The sequence below is a fragment of the Manis javanica genome, chromosome 5, assembly GCF_040802235.1.
Source record: "Manis javanica isolate MJ-LG chromosome 5, MJ_LKY, whole genome shotgun sequence".
NCBI lineage: Eukaryota > Metazoa > Chordata > Mammalia > Pholidota > Manidae > Manis > Manis javanica.
Window position 1 is genome coordinate 120,532,463 of NC_133160.1, and position 10,922 is coordinate 120,543,384.

Genomic DNA, 10,922 nt, shown 5'->3' on the forward strand with positions numbered 1-10,922 from the left:
CGGGCTACTCCCAGGCTGCTCAGTTGCCGCCATGGCAGGCTCGCACTTGCAGCTCCCGGTCCCCTCTGGTGCACCACCCCTAGCGCATGCTGCCACTATCCCGCTACTGGGCCAGTGTGTCAGTGTCCACGCCAGTTGAGGGATAACTGGCAGGCTGCTTAGTGCCATGAGGGGCTTCAGAGCTGCACTGCTGCTCAGGGGGTTAGGGCGTCTGAAGTTCCCTGGGATTCCCAGCAGCTGGCTACATGTGCCGGGATGACTTCGTCTTGCTGTGGGGTCCCTGTCTTTGTAAGACTTGCAAAAAGCAGGCACTTTTCTTTTGTCTCAGGGGCGCTGGTTGCAGGGACCTGCCCCCAGGTTTTGCTTTTCCGTTTGTCTATTATCAAACACCCTGTGCACCTTGTGTCTGCACTGTGTGTGTGGATTTCTAGAGCTGGTTGTTTAGCAGTCCTGGGCTTATACTCCCTTCCCATTCTGACTCCTTTCCTCCTGCCAGGCTCTGGGGTTGGTTGGTGTTCAGGTCCCACCTGGCTGCGGCTTGTATCTTACCCTCTTCATGTGATGTTAAGTTCTCGCAAATGTAGATGTATCTTGGCTGTTGTACTGTATCCCCTGGTGTCTCTTTAAGGAATAGTTGTATTTATTGTATTTTCATAAATACATATGTTTTTGGGAGGAGATTTCCACTGAACTACTCACACTGCCATCTTCTACACCCCTCTGTTAGTAGATTTTTTTTTATTATTAAAAATTCAGTTTCATTACTAGTATTCAACCTATTCAGATCTTGTTTTCTTACCAGTTCAGTCCTGGAAAAGTGTGTGTTTCTAGGAATTGTTTTATTTATTTCTATATCTATTTCTCTAGGTTGTCAATATGTTGACATATCCTTTTTTGTAGTAGTCTCTTATAATCTTCATATATCTGTGGTGTCAGTTGTAACTTCTCTTTCATATCTAATGTAATTTATTTGAATCCCCTTTTTTTCTTGATTAGTCTAGTGAAAGGTTTATCAATTTTGTTTATCTTTTCAGAGATACAGCTCTTAGTTTCATTGATCTTTTCTATTGTTTTTTTCCATTTCATTTATTTCCATTTTTATCTTTATTTCTTTCCTTTTATTAACTTTAGTTTTTATCTGTTCTTTTTTTCCCAATTTATGCTGGATGTAAGGTTATATTGCTTATTTGATATTTTTGTCTTTTATTGAGGAAGACTGTATTGCCTTAAAAGTCCTAGAACTGTTTTTTGCTATGTTCAAAAGATTTTGAAATCCATTGTTTCCATTTTCATTTATGTCCAGATATTTTTTGATTTCCTCTTTAGTTTGTTCACTGGTCTATTGGTTGTTCAGTAGCATGCTATTTAGCATCTAATTGCTTGTGGGTTTTTTCTTTTCAGATTTTTTTTCTTATAATTGATATCCAGTTTTATACCATTGTGGTATTGATATGTTTTATTTTTTTTTAATTTATTGATTCCTTATTGACTTTCTGTCTGAATGATCTATTCATTGATGTAAGTGCAGTGGTAAAATCCCCAGTATGATCGTATCACTATCATTTTCTTCTCTTATGTCTTTTGATATTTGCTTTATATATTTTGGTGTTCTTATGTTGAATGTATAGACATCTACAATTATTATACTCTTTTGTTGGAATGACCCCTTTCTCATGTAATGCTCTTCTTTTTTCTTGTTACAGTTTACTTTGACATCTATATTGCCTGACATTAATGTTGTTACCCCAGCTATTCTTTCTTCCACTTCTCTTTGCACAGCATCTTTTTTCCATGCCTTCACTTTCAGTCTGTTCATGTTTTTAGGTCTGATGTGAGGCAGCATAAAAATGGGTCTTATTTTTTATCCATTCAGTCACCTTGTCTTTTGACTGAGCATTTAGTCCATTTACATTTAAAGGAATTATTGATAGGTATGCACTTATTGCCATTTTGTTAAATGTTTGTTAATACTCTACCTAATATCTCATCATTCCTATATGAATGGACGGGGCTCAAGATGACCACTATGTATGGTAACATGAAACTTTTTGGAGGAGAAAAGACATTTTGATGTCAAAGGTTCCTTGATAGTAGCATTTGAATTTGTAGTAAAACTTAACATATTGATATAGCTAAGAGGATTTATTTATTGACTAATTTTATTTCTTTTATATTTAAATTAGAAAGTAATAATTGCTGAATGACCTTTACTATTTTAGAAAGCTATTACTCAACCTCTAGCACAGATTATATAAGTATAACTAAGCAGGAAAACACAGCTTTATATATCAACTCAGAAACTGTTCCCTAAGTCTCATATCTAATACCTAATAGGAATGTCTAATGGGAGGGAATTTAGAAAGTTTGATTTACTTAAAAATCAAGGTCTTTAGAAATCTACTATAATTAGAAGTTTAATTAAAAGAAAAGTATGTAAATGACACCAATGTCATAGTTCAGGCTGTTATAACCAAATATCACAGAGTAGGTGGCTTAAACAACAGACAATTATTTCTGGTTGGAGGTCTGAGATCAGGGTGTTAGCATAGTAGACTGTGGTGAGGATTCTTAACCTGGCATGCGGGTGGTTGCTTCCTTGGTATTTCCTCACGTGTTGGGGAGTGGAGAAGATAGGAGGGGGGGGGAAAGAAAGAGAACAGGCTCTCTCCACTCTTCTTGTAAAGGGTATTAATCCCATCATGAGTGCTATACACCCTCATGACCTCAGATAAACCTTATTACCTTCCAAAGACCCCACTTACAAATAGCATCACATTGGAAGTTAGGGCTTCAACATATGAATTTGAGGAATACACAAACATTCAGCCATTAACTAAGAGAAATTCTGCTTAGAGTATATTTCTTCCAAAGATTACATATAAATTATTATGAATAAAAAATTTAAATGGGCTTTGTTCTCACAAAAGTCACAGATATTACTGTAGGTCTTGTATAATACTGTAGAAGCATATTTATTACTGCCTAAGTGATTTACAGCCTTGTGATCTAACCACTACTGCTTCAGTAAACAAAAGAAAGTAATTTGAAATTCAATTATTAAAATGTGAACTTTAGTTTGGTATGGAACCAAACAGAAAATCGTTTTTGTCCATGGCTTGAAAGTAACATTATCCAAGGTATGAAGTGACTTGGAACCAATATGGAGCCAAGTGCAATGAAACTGAGAATTTTTTTTTTTTGATGTATTCCAAGAATTCTACTTTACTGAACTCAAAACTAAACTAATCCCACCTGGGATTTTTCTAGGAAGTCTCTCTCATAAGCTCTTATTTCAGATAGAAATAGAAGGAGGATGAAACAATGATTTGTTCCATTAACGAATAAATTTTGTTTAGTGCCTCATATAACACATGCACTATTCCGAACATATGTGTATTTTGCCTTATACATTTCTCCTTCTCTTCCTTCTTTTCCTCCTTCTCTTTCATAAAGTGATGAGAGGTTTAAAAAACATGTAATTTTATATTAATGTGAAGAAGCATTTTTTCACCTATTTACAGTTTTTAATTTGAGATGCATTGTATTTGATGACATGTCAGTTTAATTGGCAGTGTTTCTTTTGTAGTGAATCTCACAATAACTGTCTTGTTAGTGTAATAAAATACGGTATACTTAGAATAAGCACCTAGCTGCTGACGTGTGTCCAGTAAAGGTTAGTTCTTATTTACTCTACCATACTAATCACAGACATGCATCCAGAAAAACAAATAGAGCAAAATGCCTTTTCCCCTGACAGGCTTATAATCTAGTATGGTAGGTGAAAAATAACACTTTCTCAATAACATCTATTTAAATCTTTTCAATTCTCTCCAGTCTTTTCTCCCTCAGTATCTTTTTCCCCATTTCTGTGCCTTGATGTCCTTTTAAACACCAATGTCAAAGGAAAACAAAAAGAAAAAGTATTTTAACAGACACTATATACTGTCTAAAGAGTAAAGAAGTGGAGTAAAGTAATTTTCCCTTAAAAATGATTCAAGTAATAACTCATTATCCATTAAAGAAGGTCCAAGTTGGTCTAAAGTCTGAGGTCTACCTATACCTTTGATCCCTAAGGGTATGTTAGCTGGTCTCAAGACCTTTTTTTATCTTCTATACACTAAGAACTCCCAAATTATATCACTATACTGCATCTCTTTCCTAAAATTTAGACTTATTTACATAACTGTAACTACATAGAATATCTATATGGATTCTAACATTTCTCAAACCTAAAATACCTTTTCCTGGGTATTCATACTCCTCCCCATAATAAAAGCAAACAAAAAAAAAGCCTGCTTCTCTCACAGGGATACCTGTCCCTTTTACGGTAATTTTATCATTGTAAATAAACATGGTTAAAGTCTTAGTCATTTTTTACTTCTCTTCACCTCTCACATTCAATCCATAAGCAAATTATGTCATCTCTCCCTTCAAAATGAACTCCTGCCTCTGACCATTACAGTGATACTGGTATAGGCTTAGATCTCCTTGTGTAAAACATTGAAGAACTAAACAAAATATATGGTGCAACTATTTTTCAGACATTGGAAAATTGGCATTATAGGAATGCATTCCTTATGAAAAAGGAAATATATTTGCTTTATGTATGCATAGGATAATAGCTTGGAGAAAATTTCTGGAACACAATGCAGCAAGGGGAAATTCACAAAGAACATATGAATATTATTGATATGAGGAAACAGGAGTCTGGGGAGATAGAGATGAATTTTTTAGGATAGGGTACTGGGTAAAAGGGAGTTACTCAGGGAAAATTTTCCATATATCTGCAGAGGAAAGTCTGGAGTCTTGGGTCATATATGTGTATAATCTATACTCTAACAAATGGCAACTATTGGGGAAATCACAAAAACTTACAGAGCTCTGACAGGGGTTAGGAGATAAATTAGAATTTCATTGAGTCAGACCGGAGAGACCTCACTGAAAACTGAAGGCAGTCAATTGAGATCCAGAAAGTTCCTGCCTCGGAGAGCTAAACTTGCCCTGTAAAGGTTTCATTAGATCTGCCATAACAAAGCTAAAACCATCACTAACTGTAGATCAAGATGGTTCCCAGATAGAATAATTGCTGGTCAGCATAACAGTCAAAACTCTTTCATGGAAAACAAAACATCTAGATACTCTGAAAAATATTATACACAATATCTAGCATCCAATAAAAACTAGAGAAATAAATAGGATAATATGGACAAAGTATATAAAATACTTAAAGGTCAATTAAGTAAGGAAAAATTGATTGAACATAATGGCTGTACAAAGTTGACGAAAACTGGAAGTATCTGAATGCTACAAAAGTTAGGAAGAATGCTTTTTATATTGGTTTTCTAACTTAATGCAGGTGGGGTAAGAAATGGGTGAGCTTTTCTTTTAGTTTAAATATATTGAAAAAAGTCTGTATCACTATTTATATCCCTAATAACTTGACAGATACAGGCATTAAGCATCAAAGCCTGCAAACTTACACAGAGAGAAGGAACTAGTTATTAAGTGCCTCTTCCTATAGTCTGATCAAAGGGATCTAACCTGAATATGATCCAGTTGCAAAATTTTCAGGACCTGTATTTGTGGACAGAGGAACATTTTAAACTATGCCGTAAGTATGCAATCAGTAAAGTCCAAACTGTATGAAATTTTACAGGGAAACTGTCCCTCCTTTGATAAACTTTAAGGAAACAAAAGGAATGGAGCAGGAGATGAAAAGACATTTGAAAGATAAGTGTATATAATGCTTTAATTTTTTTAATGTAAGACTGTAGTTGTGATATAAGAAATACTCATTTGGTCTCTGGCCTAGTTCCTGGAAAGACCCCTGGAATCTCCCAAATGTTAGGAGAGTCTTCGGCATGCTACTGAGATGACTCTTGGCTGAGGGGTCTCTAGACAGCTCAGGAGGGGGCTGGGTCCCAGAGGAAATAACCCTGATTGCAGGATTGAAACTTTCAGAACTGCCTTCCCCCCTCAGCCTCCAGGAAGATGGCAGTGGGGGTGGGCATTGATTTTGAGTTATCACCAATGGTCAGTGATTTAAGCAATCATACCTATATAATAGGACATATATTAAAACCTTAAATGATGGGGTTTGGAGAGCTCCTGGTTGGTGAACACATCCACATGCCAAGAGGGTGGTGCCCCACAAACTCAAGGGGGCAGAAACTCCTGTGCTTGGTGCCCTCTCAGTTCCTGCCCTCTGTATCTCTTCATCTAGCTGTTCATTTTTATCTCTTATAACAAACAAAAACACAAAACACAAATACATGACTCAAACATTTTTTAGATCTCAAGTTTATGGATATTTCATTTGTCTGAAAACTATACTTTAGTTTTTCCTATAATTATCTTCAATGTTAGTATCTTCCTAATTATTTCTACATCTTTATAAGACTATTGACAACTTTTAGTTTAAAGACTTCCAGGCAAACTTTGAAAAAAAGTCTGTGAGATGGACAGGAACATGGCTATTAACTGCTAATGCATGCCAGCAGTGATAGCTGCATCTTTAAAAATGCCAAAAGGCATCAATTCTGTTAAATAGATACTTAGGGTATGGCATAAACTCCACAGAAAACTTGAGCTAAAACATGGAATCAACTGTTGTTCTACACATAGCTTTTGGTCATAGTTCGGTACAGAGTTTTTCCTTATATGGGAACTGGCTGTTGCCTACATCATTCCTTCCTTTGCTCCATTCCCATGTTGTATCTCCTCACTTGCACTTACATTTCATTGCACAATATAATTTTGGTTTAGGTGTGTATTCACCACAAGGTTGTGAGTGGTTAACAGATTAGAACCATCATATAGTTACTTCTGTCCTCCTGGAGGCTGGTACACAATATGAATTCATAAAAAGTTCAACGAATGCACAAATGAATTACAGGATGTCAGAAGTAACTTGGCTCTGTATAAAAAGGGTTCTCTCTGATCTGTTTGTTGATAGTGGAACTTCTATGAGGACTTTAAGCTTTTATTCTAAAACCTAGGTATCTGTTAAAATACAAAGGTACTAAGTTAAAATGTGTTGCTCTGAAGATAGCACAAAGCCTGGGACAGAATATATTTTTTTAATTAAAATTTTGTATGGAGATAATTGTAGATTCACATGCAGTTCAAAGAAATAATATAGAGAGATCCTGAGTACCCTCTACCTTGTTTCCTGCAATGGGAACATGTTATAAAACCATAATAAGTTTTTTCCATGGGTGTTTAGCTGGAATAGTGCAGGTATTGACAAACAGATGTTCTGTTGTTAAGCCACCTTGTTTTGGTCTTTTTACCAGGAAGAACAGGATTTTCTCAGAGCTTTTTTGGTCTGTGCATGTGGGCAGCTCTGGGCTGGCAGTTTCTGCAGTGCCCTCAGATACAGGAAGCAGTAAGACATCCCAGGCAGCCCACTGCTACGTCTCCCATCAAGCCCAGAGGCCCCTAGGCAGTCTGACATCTTTCCACCTTGTTTCAGTGTCCCTATCCTTGCTTGTTCTGATATGTCCTGGCTTTTTTAGTTGTAGGAATGAAGACCAGGAGGAATAGGGCTACAGCATATTGGTGAACCAAAATGTGTTTTTAATGTGTGTTAGTAGAATGGATTTTGCAACATATGGGAATGAAAAAATTACAGATGGGACTTACAAGGATTGAGGAAAGAAAATATGTAGGTTGTGTGCCTAAACTGGTAGAAGCAAGATTACATATGGGAAAGAAACCGTATGAGGAACCTGGGAATAGAAACACAAAGTTTGATTGCCAAGCCATCCTTTTTCTGAGGGATGGCCCAGATGCCAAACACTCAGAGGTTCTCAGGAGCAGTGAACATAAAGGGGAAGGCAATTAAGAGGCCTGTAGAGACAATTTAATTCAAATGAACTGAAGAAATATCACACCTATTAAATTGTGCTTAGGCTTTCTTCAAAATAGAAGTGAGATTTATAATTTAAGTATCTACAAAAAACAAACAGCATTAAATGTATTTGTAGAGTACCATGTTTAGAGAAAGAGGGGAAAAAAAGACTTTGAGAAAAAATAATTTGTTACAAATTTCAAAGTATTGACTCCTGGGGTAAATATTTTCTTATCATTTTGACAATGCTGATATTTATTAGAAGCTTTTTTTAATCTAATTTTTTTTCTTTTTGGAAGAAGTTTTAGTCAGGGCTCTTTATTACCTTATGTAGAGGTAATGTATCTCATTGTCTTGCATACCAAAATATAACTTTGATGAACTGAAAAAATGGTATGTCTCTACAAATTTGAAAGGGATATTGCCATCCATAAAACTGAGCAATACCATTAAAGTATATTTCTTATTTATTTTTCTGTTTGGATTCACCCCCATGATGACATGGTACTATTTCCTATCTCTCTTCTCCAGATAGTCACCTTTCTCCTCCTTTCTTTCATCCCTTCGCATTTACTCTTTCTCTTCCCCAGCTGACTCTTCTCTTCCCAATTTCAACCAATCTGTTCTGAGATCCTTTTAAACTCCATATCTCACTTCAAACCCACTACATAATATTAAAGAACAAACCCTAAAAGTTAGCTAACAGGAAGATTTGTTTCTAGTTGCCAGAGTAAGAGCCAACAATATGAAATATGTTTTGTGTTGCTGCTTTTCTTATTGAATGGGAAAAAATGTGTTATATTTTGTTTTGTTTTTAGAACTGGAAGGTTGTTAGTCATAGTGAGGTGTGATCATGTAAATCAAATAGAAAAAACACATATTTGTTATTTGGGGCAGTTAAACTGGGAGCACTGTGGAAATAACCAGATTGGCAAATCTGTCTTAAGGAAAATCACTCAGCTATCATGATCAGGGATGTAACTACTGTTTTCAAAAGTGCTAGAGCATCTCATGTTTTGAGGCTGCTTAATGAACCAATGTTCCTAACAAAATTTTCAGAGATTTAGAAAAAATCTTGTTTAAGCATCTTTGCCTTTCCAGTCTCATCAACTGAGAAGTATAGGACCTGAATTCTCCAGTGATGAAAGGAATGACTGACTGTTGTAATTCAATCAACTTGTTTTATACAGCAGTAATAGAAAACGCAGCTGAATTCCAAACTGTGGCTATTTAATGTGAGCATTCCACACTTCAAAATTTTGTAATCGATAGGATGTTATAATTCTGTTCAAAAGGCAAGATTTGGGTCTTTGATTCATGAAAGCTCTTATTTTATACTGTAATTTATAAAGGAAGCATTCATAAAAGTAGTAGCAGAACCAAACGTCAGCATTCTCAAAGGCATAGTATTTTAGTGAATAAACCATATTTAAAAGGAATAGGCAAATACATTGGCTTATATGTCATTTTGAATGGCTATTTCATTGTAGAAAAATCATAGTGTATTATGGGTATGTGCAATGATTATCTTCTTGAGACTCAAGAAAAAACAGAATTTTTAAAATATGTAAATTTGGTGGTAGAGCCAATGCCTATTGTAACTTTCCTGGGTAGTGGATAAATCATGAAATTTGTTATCAAAAAGACATTGATTTGAATTCTGTCTGTATTCACTTTTTTCAGATTCAATTCTTCAAATGTAAAATAGATATAATACTTCGCTCACACATTTTGGAAAATAAAATAATGAGAAAAATGCCTGAAATATAGTTTTAATATATTTTAATAACCTTTCCCCAGCACAAAATATTCATGCATTAGACTTTAAATCCTTATTATGCCCTCTAAAGTATTCTAACATATTTTACTGTTTCTAAATCTCACACAAAAAAAAGATTCAGAGTAGATAAGTAATATTCCCAAGATCACAAATGACAGAGGTAAAATTTGAACTCATACCTTATGAATCCTTGTCAAGAACTAATATCGTTTCTTAAAATCTGCTCTGGCAAATTCAGTACACCTTAGTGATATTTGGCTACAACATACTTTACCACTGGACCTTACATCATAGCAACTTTTGCATCTTATCATTGTGTATCTTCTTACACCTTCTATTGTTAGTTTCAGTGGCGACTGCATTCTCTAGCTCAGTATTGAAGCCTCAGCATGCTATAGAGCAATGCTTTGCACGTTAAAAACTTACTGAATGTTTTACTAAATTTTATTTTAAGAAGGCAGTGTTGCACATTTACTAAACACCTGGAATCTGTAGCCTCGTTCAGGTTTCAGAGCTTACCTTGCTTCATCACATCTTGTGTGTGACTGAAGATAAATCACTTGATATCTTGGTGCCTCAGTTTCCCAACTGTGACATGAAGCTAATAATTTTACAATAAGTATACCTACCTTGTAGGCTTGATAGAGGGCTTAAATGAGAGAATAGATGTAAAGGGATTAGAACAGTACCTGTGACATAGAAAGTGCTCCTTAATCTCTCTATTACAAGTATTTTTACTGCTTATCAACAGAAGCCAAATGTTTCTAATACCAGACTTGTATGAAGAGTAGGAATAGTATTGTTTTCTCCTTTAAGTGGGGATTACACAAGTCAAAGGAAAAATGTATATTTAGGAACTGGTTGTATTTGTAGTAAATCAAAGCAAAACAAATGCCTACTGCACATAGAAGCCCGAGCGTGTTCTTCCTGAGACATTCAGCCTCACTCTGAAGCTGTCCCTGTTTTAACAACTACTCAAGGGGAGCATTTTTACACAACACTGTTACCTTCACCAGAATAAAGGGATGATTACAAAGTTTTATGGGTTAGAAGCCACTTGCAAATCACAGCTAACTCTGGAAGGTTTAGAAAATAAAAATTGTAGCTTAAAAAAATTTCAGTGACTAAAAATAGCTTTTGTAATACCAAAAAGTAAATATATCCTTTTCAAGGTTCTGCCACTTACATTTTTGTAAGTAATGAACCTTTGATTCTAGAAAGAAAGAAAAATAATCTGATGCTGTGTTCCCACCTGGAAATCTTTTAAACATTGCAGTTGTTTAAAAATTA